Below are 15,545 nucleotides of genomic sequence, written 5' to 3' on the forward strand. Positions count from 1 at the left end.
TAAAAATCAGTATTTGATAATTACGGAGTATTTTCAAAAACAAAATGCATCAGGAATTCAATCAGTTTAGGCAATTTAATTTAATTATGGCGACTGGTCATTGATACCCCATCATTTGCTTTAATACAAGACTAAGAAAGACAAAATGTGTTTATTTAAGAGATGTTCCAATTTACTTGGTTTAAACATTATCAATTTGCATACTTTTTCCTTTCAATTCAGAAAATTGCAACATAGTGCGGGCTCAAAGGAAGAAACCTATTCAATGTGTGGACAGGGGTCCGCGCGAACCACTAGAGTCTGGAGGTGAGTGGTGCCTTTTACGCCCCTTGGGAATTTAGGGTTCGAAGGGAAGGGAAGGTTATATAAACTTTAGAAGTGACTCATTAGGTTGAAATTAGAACTTCTAGTTCCTTTTTATGAGTCGAAAATAATGGATTTCAATTACACTTCCCCCAACTACCCCTCTTTTCACCAAACACAAATATCACAATACAATAACAACTTAAATTGTAAAGTTATGTCTTTCAGGATAAGCTATGGTGGATCTTGAACTCGCCATTTTCATTTAACCTTAAAGTTACATTTGGTTTTTAAGCATAAAGAGCAAATCGCAAAACAGTGGGGGGTTACCCTGCACAATAGCCCTAAATATATATATACAAGATCGTTAAACTATGCTAAACAAAATGGCTTTGTTAAAATTTTGATTAAAAATACATGGATAATTATGAGCTAAAGAGGAGGGCTGATTACACTCCAAACACTTTCGAGTATTAAAAAGGGTACTACAACTTCGAATTTCCAATCAAATTAGCTCCTTTAAAATATAAATGATATAGATAGAGCTGCGCTGCCTATGATATTGCTTATAATTACCTTTTAATACTTTCATGTGTATCGTGTCGTTCCTTTAATTGTAACTCCCACTAAACGTTTCAACCCTTAACGTCATTAGTTACTATAATTGTAGATGTGGCATTAAAAGTACACGCATAGTGTCTTCTGGCTAGGTCTGCCACAAATTACCCTGAAAGGTTTATCTTTATAATGTAAGCTGTTATTGTGATATTTGCGCGAGGTGAAAGACGGGTTACTGGGAGGGGGGCTTGTTGAACTCAATCGCTTTTGACTCTTAAAAGGGAACAAAAACTTTAAATTAAACCAAATGAGCCAATTTTAAAGTTTATACAACCATCTCTTCCATAAGAATTCTAAATCCCCTAGAGCATAGCTTAGAATCCTGACCCCCAGGTTCTAGTGACTTATTAACCGTAGAATTTGTATTAAAAGTATACACATAGTGGCTTCAGACGAGTTCAAGATCTGCCACAGCTTACTCTGAAAGGCCTAACTTAATAATCTAAGCCGTTATTGTGTTAGGAGCAAAGAAGGGTAGTCGGGGAAGGTCTGAATGAAATCCATCACTTTTGATTCTTAAAAAGGTATTAAAGATTCCAATTTCAACCAAATGAACGATCTGTAAAGTTAATATAACCAACCTTTTCATTCGAACCTTATATGCCCCTGGGGGATAACATTTTTTGCTATATAGTTTTAACAAAAATTGGGCACTAACTTTTTTTTACATTATTTTGTTGTTGTTTTTTTTATAAGGACTACATCCTTTTCTATTCCTCTATTTTCTCTATGGGAGGGGAGGGGGGAATTTTCCACGGGTTTTTTTCTGGGGGATGGGGGAATAACCCAATAATACTTTTTATAACAAAAAATTTATTTTGGTGTTACCCCTATTTACTGAAAAGTTTTATGGCTGTCTTGTCCAAATCTTAAAATAAGATTTTTTCAGAATTATAACGCTACTGATACCTGAAACTAACAGTCACTCCTAACGTACGTTCCAAAAATAAAATTTTTAGCTTACGCACATGAATTACAAAAGACGAACAAGCGGAATAACTCAAAATTATTGCTTATATACAGAAAAGTAATTTGTCTGTTGCTTTCTTCCTTCACCTCATTCTGTCTTCTTTTATTCGTATCTATTACACTGATTTTTTTTTTTAATTCGTACAGTTATCTATATAATTTTTTTCTTCGAGAAAGTGAATTTGGGCAGACATTGCAATGATTATTTCCATTAGACTGATTTACTAGGATATTTTTGAAAATAGCTTGGGAGTTCCAAAGGGAAAAAGAGAGTTGATGGACATATGGTTCCGTTTTAGAAAGTATGTTTCAATTAATTAAGTTAATTTTATGACACATTTTTGCAAGGCAATTCTACAAAAATCTTGGATTTTGTGTGTGTGTTAATTTGTTGTTGTGTTTTCCCAGGGGTGATCAAAATTGAACCAGTGATCATAGAATATCGGGAAAGGACTTATTTGATCGGAAGTCATAAGTTCTAGTGCCCAATTAATTAACCAAAAGTCGTCCTATCAAAATTTTGAGATAACCAATTTAAAGCATAGTAAAAAAAATCTAGTAATTGTGTCTTTGACAATGACTTGAACCCCTAAATCTAATGAGGAAAAAGCATAAATCTGATAATTTGATCTTTGATTTAAAGATATTTTCACGGAAACGTCTCAAAATTCAAACTCATAATAAATTATGTCATACGTAAGTGTGTAAGACGACATTTTCCACAGCAACAAATGATTTTTTTTCCACACACAGCAACACATAGACAAGACATTAGACTTTTACAAGACACTCACTTGTAGAAGTGTTTTATTGCAACAAATATCGTATATTTACTATATTTTGTAAATACATATATATATATATATATATATATATATATATATATATATATATATATATATATATATATATATATATATATATATATAAATATATATATATATATATATATATATATATATATATATATATATTTATATATATATATATATATATATATATATATATATATATATATATATATATATATATATATATATATATATATATATATATATATATATATATATATGTGTGTATGTGTATTTGTGTTATTGCTTGATTTTTGTACTGCTCTATCGGACCCCCCCCCCCCCAAAAAAAAAGGCCGAATGAAAAAACTGAAGAAAACACAAAAAGTAAAAATATCGACACACACACACACACACACACACACACACACACACACACACACACACACACACACACACACACACACACACACACACACACACACACACACACACACACACACACACACACACACACACACACACACACACACACACACACACACACACACACACACACACACACACACACACACACACACACACACACACACACACACACACACACACACACACACACACACACACACACACACACACACACACACCACACACACACACACACACACACACACACACACACACACACACACACACACACACACACACACACACACACACACACACACACACACACACACACACACACACACACACACACACACACACACACACACACACACACACACACACACACACACACACACACACACACACACACACACACACACACACACACACACACACACACACACACACACACACACACACACACACACACACACACACACACACACACACACACACACACACACACACACACACACACACACACACACACACACACACAACACACACACACACACACACACACACACACACACACACACACACACACACACACACACACACACACACACACACACACACACACACACACACACACACACACACACACACACACACACACACACACACACACACACACACACACACACACACACACACACACACACACACACACACACACACACACACACACACACACACACACACACACACACACACACACACACACACACACACACACACACACACACACACACACACACACACACACACACACACACACACACACACACACACACACACACACACACACACACACACACACACACACACACACACACACACACACACACACACACACACACACACACACACACACACACACACACACACACACACACACACACACACACACACACACACACACACACACACACACACACACACACACACACACACACACACACACACACACACACACACACACACACACACACACACACACACACACACACACACACACACACACACACACACACACACACACACACACACACACACACACACACACACACACACACACACACACACACACACACACACACACACACACACACACACACACACACACACACACACACACACACACACACACACACACACACACACACACACACACACACACACACACACACACACACACACACACACACACACACACACACACACACACACACACACACACACACACACACACACACACACACACACACACACACACACACACACACACACACACACACACACACACACACACACACACACACACACACACACACACACACACACACACACACACACACACACACACACACACACACACACACACACACACACACACACACACACACACACACACACACACACACACACACACACACACACACACACACACACACACACACACACACACACACACACACACACACACACACACACACACACACACACACACACACACACACACACACACACACACACACACACACACACACACACACACACACACACACACACACACACACACACACACACACACACACACACACACACACACACACACACACACACACACACACACACACCCACACACACACACACACACACACACACACACACACCACACACACACACACACACACACACACACACACACACACACACACACCACACACACACACACACACACACACACACACACACACACACACACACACACACACACACACACACACACACACACACACACACACACACACACACACACACACACACACACACACACACACACACACACACACACACACACACACACACACACACACACACACACACACACACACACACACACACACACACACACACACACACACACACACACACACACACACACACACACACACACACACACACACACACACACACACACACACACACACACACACACACACACACACACACACACACACACACACACACACACACACACACACACACACACACACACACACACACACACACACACACACACACACACACACACACACACACACACACACACACACACACACACACACACACACACACACACACACACACACACACACACACACACACACACACACACACACACACACACACACACACACACACACACACACACACACACACACACACACACACACACACACACACACACACACACACACACACACACACACACACACACACACACACACACACACACACACACACACACACACACACACACACACACACACACACACACACACACACACACACACACACACACACACACACACACACACACACACACACACACACACACACACACACACACACACACACACACACACACACACACACACACACACACACACACACACACACACACACACACACACACACACACACACACACACACACACACACACACACACACACACACACACACACACACACACACACACACACACACACACACACACACACACACACACACACACACACACACACACACACACACACACACACACACACACACACACACACACACACACACACACACACACACACACACACACACACACACACACACACACACACACACACACACACACACACACACACACACACACACACACACACACACACACACACACACACACACACACACACACACACACACACACACACACACACACACACACACACACACACACACACACACACACACACACACACACACACACACACACACACACACACACACACACACACACACACACACACACACACACACACACACACACACACACACACACACACACACACACACACACACACACACACACACACACACACACACACACACACACACACACACACACACACACACACACACACACACACACACACACACACACACACACACACACACACACACACACACACACACACACACACACACACACACACACACACACACACACACACACACACACACACACACACACACACACACACACACACACACACACACACACACACACACACACACACACACACACACACACACACACACACACACACACACACACACACACACACACACACACACACACACACACACACACACACACACACACACACACACACACACACACACACACACACACACACACACACACACACACACACACACACACACACACACACACACACACACACACACACACACACACACACACACACACACACACACACACACACACACACACACACACACACACACACACACACACACACACACACACACACACACACACACACACACACACACACACACACACACACTCACAGACAAATAGACATTAGTCTATAAATTTAAATATTTCTCATAAAAAACTATTTGAAATAACTTAAATTAGTAATATAGTGGACTCCATAAATGACTTTAGGAGGGGATCAGTAAGAATAGCTAGAAAATTGTATACCAACCACACAGTCTAATAATATGAACTTTGCTTACACAAAATATCACCTAGTATTATGCTTAAATTTTGAATCAAAGTATTCCCTGAAGGGATTAAGCCCTTAAGTTAGTTAACCATTTTTATATCAATTTTTCGTGTTTTATTTTTGGAAAAACTAATTTTTGTTTTTAAGTTTGTTTATGCCGCATGATTTTTCAATTAATTTGGAAAATTAAAAAAGCATACATTTTAAAACACCAATTTATAATCAACAAAGCAACGAGAATGCTCAATTTAGCTATAATTAGAACTTGTTTCGCACTAACAAAATTAAGCTTTCAATCAAACCAGAACCATGGATTACAAAAGCTATTTCAATTAACACTTATAGTTGACGATTATCAATTCTAAAACATGAAAGATAAAGAAATAAATAATATAATATAATAAGAATTTCTATTGGCAAGGACTTTAAAATCAAAGTGAAGTAAATATTTATCTATAGAAAAAAGTTTTTACAGCCATTAGAAAAGTTCAAAGAACGCATATTTTTGTGAAAAAACTTGATAATTGCAAAGTCTAATTGATCTAGCAACGTTGAGGTCTAACTAGAAAGAAACAGAGAGTTTTACTATCATTTTCACTTGATCTGGAAAATATTGGCTCCACTAGGATTTTGATGAAATTAAGCCACTGTGGGACGGAGGACGCAGATGAGTATGTTTCCAATAATAAATAATAGCAGTAGGGACCTTTAATTTTGCCTAAAATTGTTCTTTTGTAAAAATGTTCGGATATAATGTTTTGAGTAAGAAAATTTTAGGTAAAGCGCTCCGGACCCACCAAGTGTTAAAAAAAAAAAGTACTGAGAAAAGAAGAAAAAACTGCATTTCCATAGAAACATGAAATGTAGTGGCGTCGATTCACGAAAATATAACTCTTCAATATCTTGGGGGGGGATCTCCCCCTGATTGTCCCAAATATATCCCTAAGAATATATTGCTCCGTAGTTTTGCATCTTGTAACACAGTGTTTCCTCAAAATATTGACCCGGTGAAATACATTTTCGTTTTCGTCATACATTTCGTCTTTGAGTATACTTTGATACATTTGTTTCCAAATTATGCTGAGTTCCGATTAGAAATAGTGAATGTTCTTTCGGGTTAGTAGATTTTATCATTTCTTCAACAATTTTACAACTGGTAAATTCCTTCAAAATTTGTTTACTTTGTCATTAATAAGATTTCTCTAATCCTTGGAAACGTCGGTGTACATTATACAGTTTTTTTAAACATAAAAAGATACTGATGTGGAATAACCACAAACACCCAAGTATTTTCTCTCTCTTGAGCCCAAATAATTGCAACTCTGGGTTTTAGTAATATTAAATTACGTATCAATCTGAAGTTTTATTAAATTTAATTTTTGAGCAATTCGCCTTTACAATTATTTTTATGATACAGCTTTGAATCAACTAACATTTACCATAAGCATAATTTCTTTTTCAGAATATTACATCAAATTAAAAGAGTCTTTCAGGTTGGTAAAAAGTATCGCTTCTTCATAACTCAACGATTGAATCAACCCTTCAAAAATTGTAAATATCAAATGTGACATGTGTAACATTCTTCTAACACAGGTGGAACCACGGTTACCATATATAAGTTTTAATTAACTGAGTAGAGTGTTTTTTATTCTTTTGTTTTAAAGCATAAAATTTTTTAAATATTCATAAACAAAATCTAATTGATTGTCTATTAATTGCAAATTTTTAATAATAAAAATATTTTATTAAAATATAAAATATAAAGTAAGTAGAGGACTTGTAAAACAAGAATCAATAAAGTAATAAAGAAATCGAGGGGATGACCACTCCCTAGTTGAAATTCATAATCTCTTGCGTTTAAGTGTTTTTGAAATTAAACAGGATTTAATAGAATATAATATTTTAAGCTTCAAATGTCGTTAAACTAAGGCTACCATATAAAATCGTAAAAAAAACAAATATGTTGATTTTGGAATTACGAGTAAAGTTGGCAGGTTAAGTTTCAAATTCTTAGTCGTAGAAATTACAAAAGAAATGTTACTAAAATATAAATCTGGCAAAGAATAGGGGGAAGGGGGATATTATGCAAACATAGAGTAGAAAAAGTATGATTCATTATCCCAAGCCTTCTTATATAAATATTCTATAGGTAGTTAGGAAGAAAGAACCCAAATGCTTTCATTTACCTTTGTCCTAATTACTTTAGCTGCAAAAAGGTCGAGCAAAACCGTATTAATAATAATAATAAATAATAAATATATTGGAAAAACCCGTCACAATTGAACAAAAGACGGATAAAAAACAAAAGAGAAGAAAACGCACATACAAAACACAACGAAACTTCTTGAAATGAAAATAATCACGAAGGAACTATAATACAACTATGTAAGAATGGCGGTCCACTGGTGGTTACTCGCTTCTACTCTATCACGGTACTTTTCAAGACACGCTTCCACCGCAGTAAATGGGTCAGGTACTGAATACCGCCTCGTTAGGTAAGAATTACTTGTTCTTAATGGCATCTCAAGTACAATGGCATCTCAAGTAGTATTTCAATAGTAAGTATTTGTTTTTATTTGACCTTTTGACCTAATAAATCAAATAGTTCGTGGTAACAAACTAAGTACAGAGCGATGCGCCTCAATTGTAACCGAAACTTTAAGAATCAGGGTTATGATAATAGTAGATACATCAAAAGAATTGAATTTTGATATTTATTCAAAATATAGAATTCGTGAAGTTTTGTGCCTGAGAAAATTTGCCCAATTTTTGAAAAAGAAGGAAACGCCCCCAAAAAATGAAATGATTTAATGAAAATCATGCCATAAGGTTCAGCTTATCAGAGAACCCTACTTTAGAGGTTCAATCCCTTATATATAAAAATGAGGAATTTCGATTTTTTTGGTCAAAAACAAGGGGAGGTTTTCCCCATGGGTGATCACATCGGACCATTGCTCCTAGATGATCGGAAGAGGGTTCGTTTAATAGGAAATAGAAAGACCTAGTAGCAAAGTTTTCTACTCAAAAATTTGAGATAGCCATTTTGTTCAGCATGGTCTAAAGATCTAATAATAATAGTTTTGAGGATGACTGACCCCTCAAAGCTTTTGGGGGAAGGGTTGCAAGTATTTTTTAATTTACACACCCTAAAAGGTATAGGTTCTTAATGAAAATCACACCGTCAGATTCAGCGTATCAGAGAATCATGCTGTAGGGTTTAAAGCTCTTATCTGCAAAAATGTGGAATTTGTGTTTTTTGTGCGAAGAAAGATCACGGATGCGTGTTTACTTGTTTTTTTTTTTTTCCAGGGGTAATTATGTAGACTCAGTGGTCCTAAAATTTCGCGAGAGGGATCATTCGAATGGAAATTAAAAGTTCTAGTGCCCTTTTTAAGTGACCAAAGAATTGAAGCTAAACCCCCTCCCACCCTCATTTTTCCCCAAAGTCAACAGATCAAATTTTGTGATAGCCATATCTCTTTAGCATTGTCGAATTATCCAATGATGGTTGAAATATCTATGTCTTTGAGGACGACTTAATCCCCTACCGTCCCAAGGGGAATGGCTGTGAGTTATGAACTTTACCCATTGTTTACACATACTATTAGCTATTGGTAAGCATACAGACATTTTCTGGGGGGGGTGAGGAGGATTGGGTTCCGTAGGAAGATTTTCCAAGGGAAGAGTTTCTTATGGGGAAAGAAAATTTCTATGAAGGGGGCACTGGATATTCCAGCGCAATTAAAAAAAAAACGATCAGAAATTAAATGTAAAAAAAACAAGCTTTTTAGACTGCAAGTAAAAAGTAACATTAAAACTTAAGACGAAGAGAAGCTATTACATATATGACGGGGTTCGTCCCCTCATCAATACCTCTGTGTTTACACTAAAGTAGTTTTGGTAATTTTAAAAGAGTTATTTGTTCTAATTAAACGGCTTTTGTGATTCAGGGGTCATTCTTAAAGAAATGGAACAATATTCGAACTTTAGCGTAAAGAGCGAGGTATTGACGAGGAGGCTAACCCACTCATATTATGTACATGAGGAAGTTCCCCCTCCCCTTTCAATACCTCGTTCTTTACGCTAGAGTTCGAATTTTGTTAAATAACGGCCGATATAAGCAATAATTTGTTGGTTTTATTTTCTGTTCAAACTGAGCATTTAGTTTTACTGTAAGCAGCTTTATAACTATGATTTTTATGTGATACTGAACCAAAGATATTGTATGTCTTCGGCTTGTGGTTGTTATTAAATTAAAAAAAAAAAACAAGTTCTTTCCAACTAAAAGTAAGGAATAACATTGAAACTATTAATGTTTTAATAAATTATACATATATCTAGTAAATACGTATATATTATTAAGTATTATATCATAATAAATTATTACCTTTATTTTAAAGATATTTTTTTCATGCATTTCTGTCATTTGAGAATTGCTCACCTTGTGAATCATTTTTATAATTAAATAAAAAAAACAAGTTTTTTTAACTGAAAGTAAGGAGCGACAGTAAAACTTAAAACGAACAGAAATTACTTCGTATATAAAAAGAGGCTGCTTTCTCATCAACACCCCGCTCTTTACGCTAAAGTTTGACTCTTTCTCTCAATTCTTCTTTTTAAAACAGTAAAAAACTTTAGCGTAAAGAGCGGGGTGTTGATGAGGAAGCAGCCTCTTTTTATATATGAAGTAATTTCTGTTCGTTTTAAGTTTTACTGTCGCTCCTTACTTTCAGTTAAAAAACTTGTTTTTTTTATTTAATTTCTGAACGTTTTTGAATCAATGCATGTTTTGATTTTGGCTCTCCGCAGAGGAATAATCAAAACGAAATTTGCATATTTTTTTTTTTTTTTTTTTTTGGCTCAATGGCTTTCTCATAATTTTGATCGAATGATTTTGAGAAAAAAAGAGCGGGGGACGAAGCCTAGTTGCCCCCCGATTTTTTGGTTAATTAAAAAGGCAACTAGAACTTTTAATTTTTTACGAATCTTTTTATTGGTAAAAGATTTACGTAACTTATAAATTAGCTTACGTAAAGAACTTTTGTATTCTCATATTTTTATTACATATATGAGGGGATTCACCCCATCGTCAGTACCTCGTTCTTTACACTAAAGCTTAAATTTTATCCCAATTCATTAAGAATGACCCCCTGAATCACAAAAGCCGTAGAATAAGTAGTTGAAATTACTGAAAATACTTTAGCGTAAATAGCGAGGTATTAGAAGGAGGTGAGCCCCCCATATGGGTAATAATTTCTGTTTGTTTTAAGTTTTATTGCTGTTCCTTACTTCCAGCTGAAAAAGCTTTTTCCCTTTTATTTTTTAATTGTTTTTTTTAAATAATGCCAGTAAATCCTGCTCTCCCTTCATGGAAATTTTCTTCTCCCATTACAAATTCTCGAAGGAAAGTTCCCTCAGCATATCCCCCTCTTCTCAACCCCTCCCCCAAACCAAGAAAATCCTCCCAAAAACGCCTGTATACTTCCCAATAACCATTACTATATGTAAGCACAGGTCAAAGTTTGTAACTTGTTGCCCCTCCCACGGGGACTGTGGGGGAGTAAGTCGTCCCCAAAGACATAGTTATAAGTTTTTTCGACTACGCTGAATAAAATGGCTATATCAGAATTTTGATCCGTTGACTTTGGGAAAATAATTAGCGTGGGAGGGGGCCTAGGTGCCCTCCAATTTTTTTGGTCACTTAAAAAGGGCACTAGAACTTTTCATTTCTGTTAGAATGAGCCCTCTTGCAACATTCTAGAACAACTGGGTTGATACGATCACCCCTGGGAAAAAGAAAAAAAAAACAAAAAAACAAAAAAACAAATAAACACGCATCCGTGATCTGCCTTCTGGCAAAAAATGCAAAATTCCACATTTTTGTAGATAGGAGCTCGAAACTTCTACAGTAGGGTTCTCTGATACGGTGAATCTGATGGTGTGATTTTCGTTAAGATTCTATGACTTTTAGGGGGCGTTTCCCCCTATTTTCTAAAATAACGCAAATTTTCTCAGGCTCGTAACTTTTGATGGGTAAGACTAAACTTGATGAAACTTATATATTTAAAACCAGCATTAAAATGCGATTCTTTTGATGTAGCTATTGGTATCAAAATTCCATTTTTTAGAGTTTTGGTTACTATTGAGCCGGGTCGCTCCTTACTATACAGTTCGTTACCACGAACTGTTTGAAAATAGTTTCGTGCTCTTTGGTCGTTTTGTTACTATGCCTTACAAAATTAGTTTCACAAATATCACTAATTTAAGTTACGTGGGAAAATTTTTCCATGGAGAAATTTCTCGTGGGGGAAGGGAATTTTCCAAGGAGGGGAGCTGGATTTCTTGACATTATTAAAGAAACTTTCAGCAATTAAATAAAAACAAGTTTTTTCAACTGAAAGTAAGAAGTAACATTAAAACTGAAAACTAGAAACAGAAAATATTACTTATATGACATGGTTTGCCTCTCCCTTGTAGCTTGCTCTTGCGCTGAAGTTTCTTTTTTAGCTTTGAAAAGAGGCCACTATCGGTATATTGAAAGGGCTGTCCCCTCCTCAACACTTCGCTCTTTACACCAACGTTTTGTATTGTTTTATAAAGTAGAGTTATGAGGAAGAGTCAAACTTTAGCGTGAAGAGCGGGCGTTGAGGAAGGGACAGTCCCTTTCATATGTGGACTAGTTTCCACTCATTTTAAGTTTTAATTTCGCTCCCTACTTTCAGTTAAAAAAAACTTGTTTTTTCATTCAATTAAGTTTAAGAACAGGGACGTTTTAGGTATTTATTTGAAACAATTTTCTATTTCCCAAGAACACACGAGGAGTATGTCTCAGGTTGGGACAGTGGGGTCAATTCAATAAAATGTAGTGGGGAGGGTGAGATTCATTTTTCAAACCAAGAAGGGTCAATTTTGATTATTTTTTTCAATGAAAACAGAAACAGGTAGCCCATTTGTAAATGACAATTCCAAAAAATATACTTCTCAAAATATATAAGGAGGGGGAAATGAATTTACAATTGATCCCCATCCTCTGCTAATCGATACGCAAGGGAGGGGTAAATTTGTCAGTATAGCAAAAGATGTGAGTTTCCTTATAAATCAACGACGAACGAAATTAATGGGAGCCATAGCTACTCCCCCTTTTTGAAAGCCTTCCCCCCTCTTCTTGGATTGTTTGCTGCTTAAAATTGATTGAAATACGTTGGAAAGATAACCACACATAAATTTTATTGTGAGGGGGCATTGAGAGGTCACAAACTTATTACATTTGGCGTGTATCTCAGATTACCACTTCTTCCCTCACACATAGCGCATTTCTGCCACGCCACACCTCTTTCAACCATGCGTAATACACTTCGCACCACGCGTTGCAAGTGTTACCTGGTGTGAACAATTTCTGAAACTGGGCAACACACAGATGGCTGACATTCCTAGAGTGATATAGCTTCAAAAACTGGTGAGTTTAACAGAAACTACAATAAATCAGTGCTGTCACTTACTTGAAGTACTTTCACTTGAAGTACTACTTAAGTAAAATTTTCCATTACTTGTACTTGTACTTAAGTAAAAACTTTAGGGTGTACTTATTACTTGATGCTTAAGTAAGATTATGAAATACTTATTACTTAAGATACTGATTATGTACTTGTTTTTCAAATACTTTACCTTTGACACAAAAATTTTTCGTGTGTGTGCTTTGACAATGTACAAGAAAACATCGGCTTTGGATTTAGAGTAAACTCAGATGTTGCTCCATGTCCCATTTTTGGATATGAAATAAGGTATTGGTTTATGATGAAAAAAATTATAGTATGATTATCACTTGGTTTAATTTTGTGTAAAATTTATATAAAAATTTCTTTTTAATTATTTCACAGTTCACTGGTCGACAGTGAGCTAACATCCATTTTTTTGTGCTAAATGTTGCATACAGTAGTCCTTTTGTGCTTATGTTTCTTACATTAGTGTTTAAGTTTTGTCATCTTGTCAACTTATCCAGATTTCTATCATTTCATCATCTTCAGGACCATATTATTGGTAAGACTACTGAAGCTATGAATCTTTACCCATCTAAATGTTGTCTGCAATAAACAAGTCCGTGGAATTCTACCTGGATCCAACGCAGGGGTATTTTGTCAAATTCCTTCCAGAAAATTCAGGTATTCAGACAAATCTGACTTCAGATTTGTCACTCTATTCAAAGTTAAAGGCCCTACTAAATTAAAAGAAAAATCAAATTGGTTAAAACTTGAAATTCCCTCCCCCTCACCCTATTCGAGATAGGGTTTGTGATACCAGAACCTGATATGAGCCCTGATCCTAGGCATCTTTGGTCTAGCTTTCATTCGGTTCTGTTGCTCCATTTGCAAGTTATACTGAATCCAACAAAAAGCTCGACTTTTTTCAGCACTTAAAACCCACTGCCACGGTAACTTGCAAGTCACTCCACTCGCAAGTTAAACTGAATTAAATGAAAAACTCAACTTTTTCTTAGCACTTATAGCCCTCTCCCCTCACCCCAATTAAGCTAGGGTCTTCATCTCAAAACATCATGTGTCAATTTTCATTCAGACCCATCACTCCAGTCGCAAGTTACTCTGAATTAAACGAAAAACTTTTCTTTAGCAGGTAAAGCCCCCTCCCTCTTGTTCTATTTGAGCTCGGGTCTTCATCTTATGTGTCTCATTGTCCTTGGCACCTATAGTTCAATTATCATCCAAATCTGGCTGGCGCTTCTCCCGCTCTAATCGATTGCACAGACGGATGGACAGGTTTTGCAACGTCTTAGGTAGCCATGTTGGCTCATTGGATCCC

At 36.8% G+C, this 15,545-nt stretch overlaps 1 protein-coding gene across 1 annotated transcript in view; it reads right to left on the bottom strand.

Annotated features, from left to right (window-relative positions):
• LOC136040119 (pickpocket protein 28-like) overlaps positions 1 to 15,545 on the bottom strand; it is a 97,239-nt gene that overhangs the window by 40,227 nt on the left and 41,467 nt on the right. The window lies entirely within an intron of this gene.

The sequence above is a fragment of the Artemia franciscana genome, chromosome 20 (assembly GCF_032884065.1).
Source record: "Artemia franciscana chromosome 20, ASM3288406v1, whole genome shotgun sequence".
Lineage (NCBI taxonomy): Eukaryota > Metazoa > Arthropoda > Branchiopoda > Anostraca > Artemiidae > Artemia > Artemia franciscana.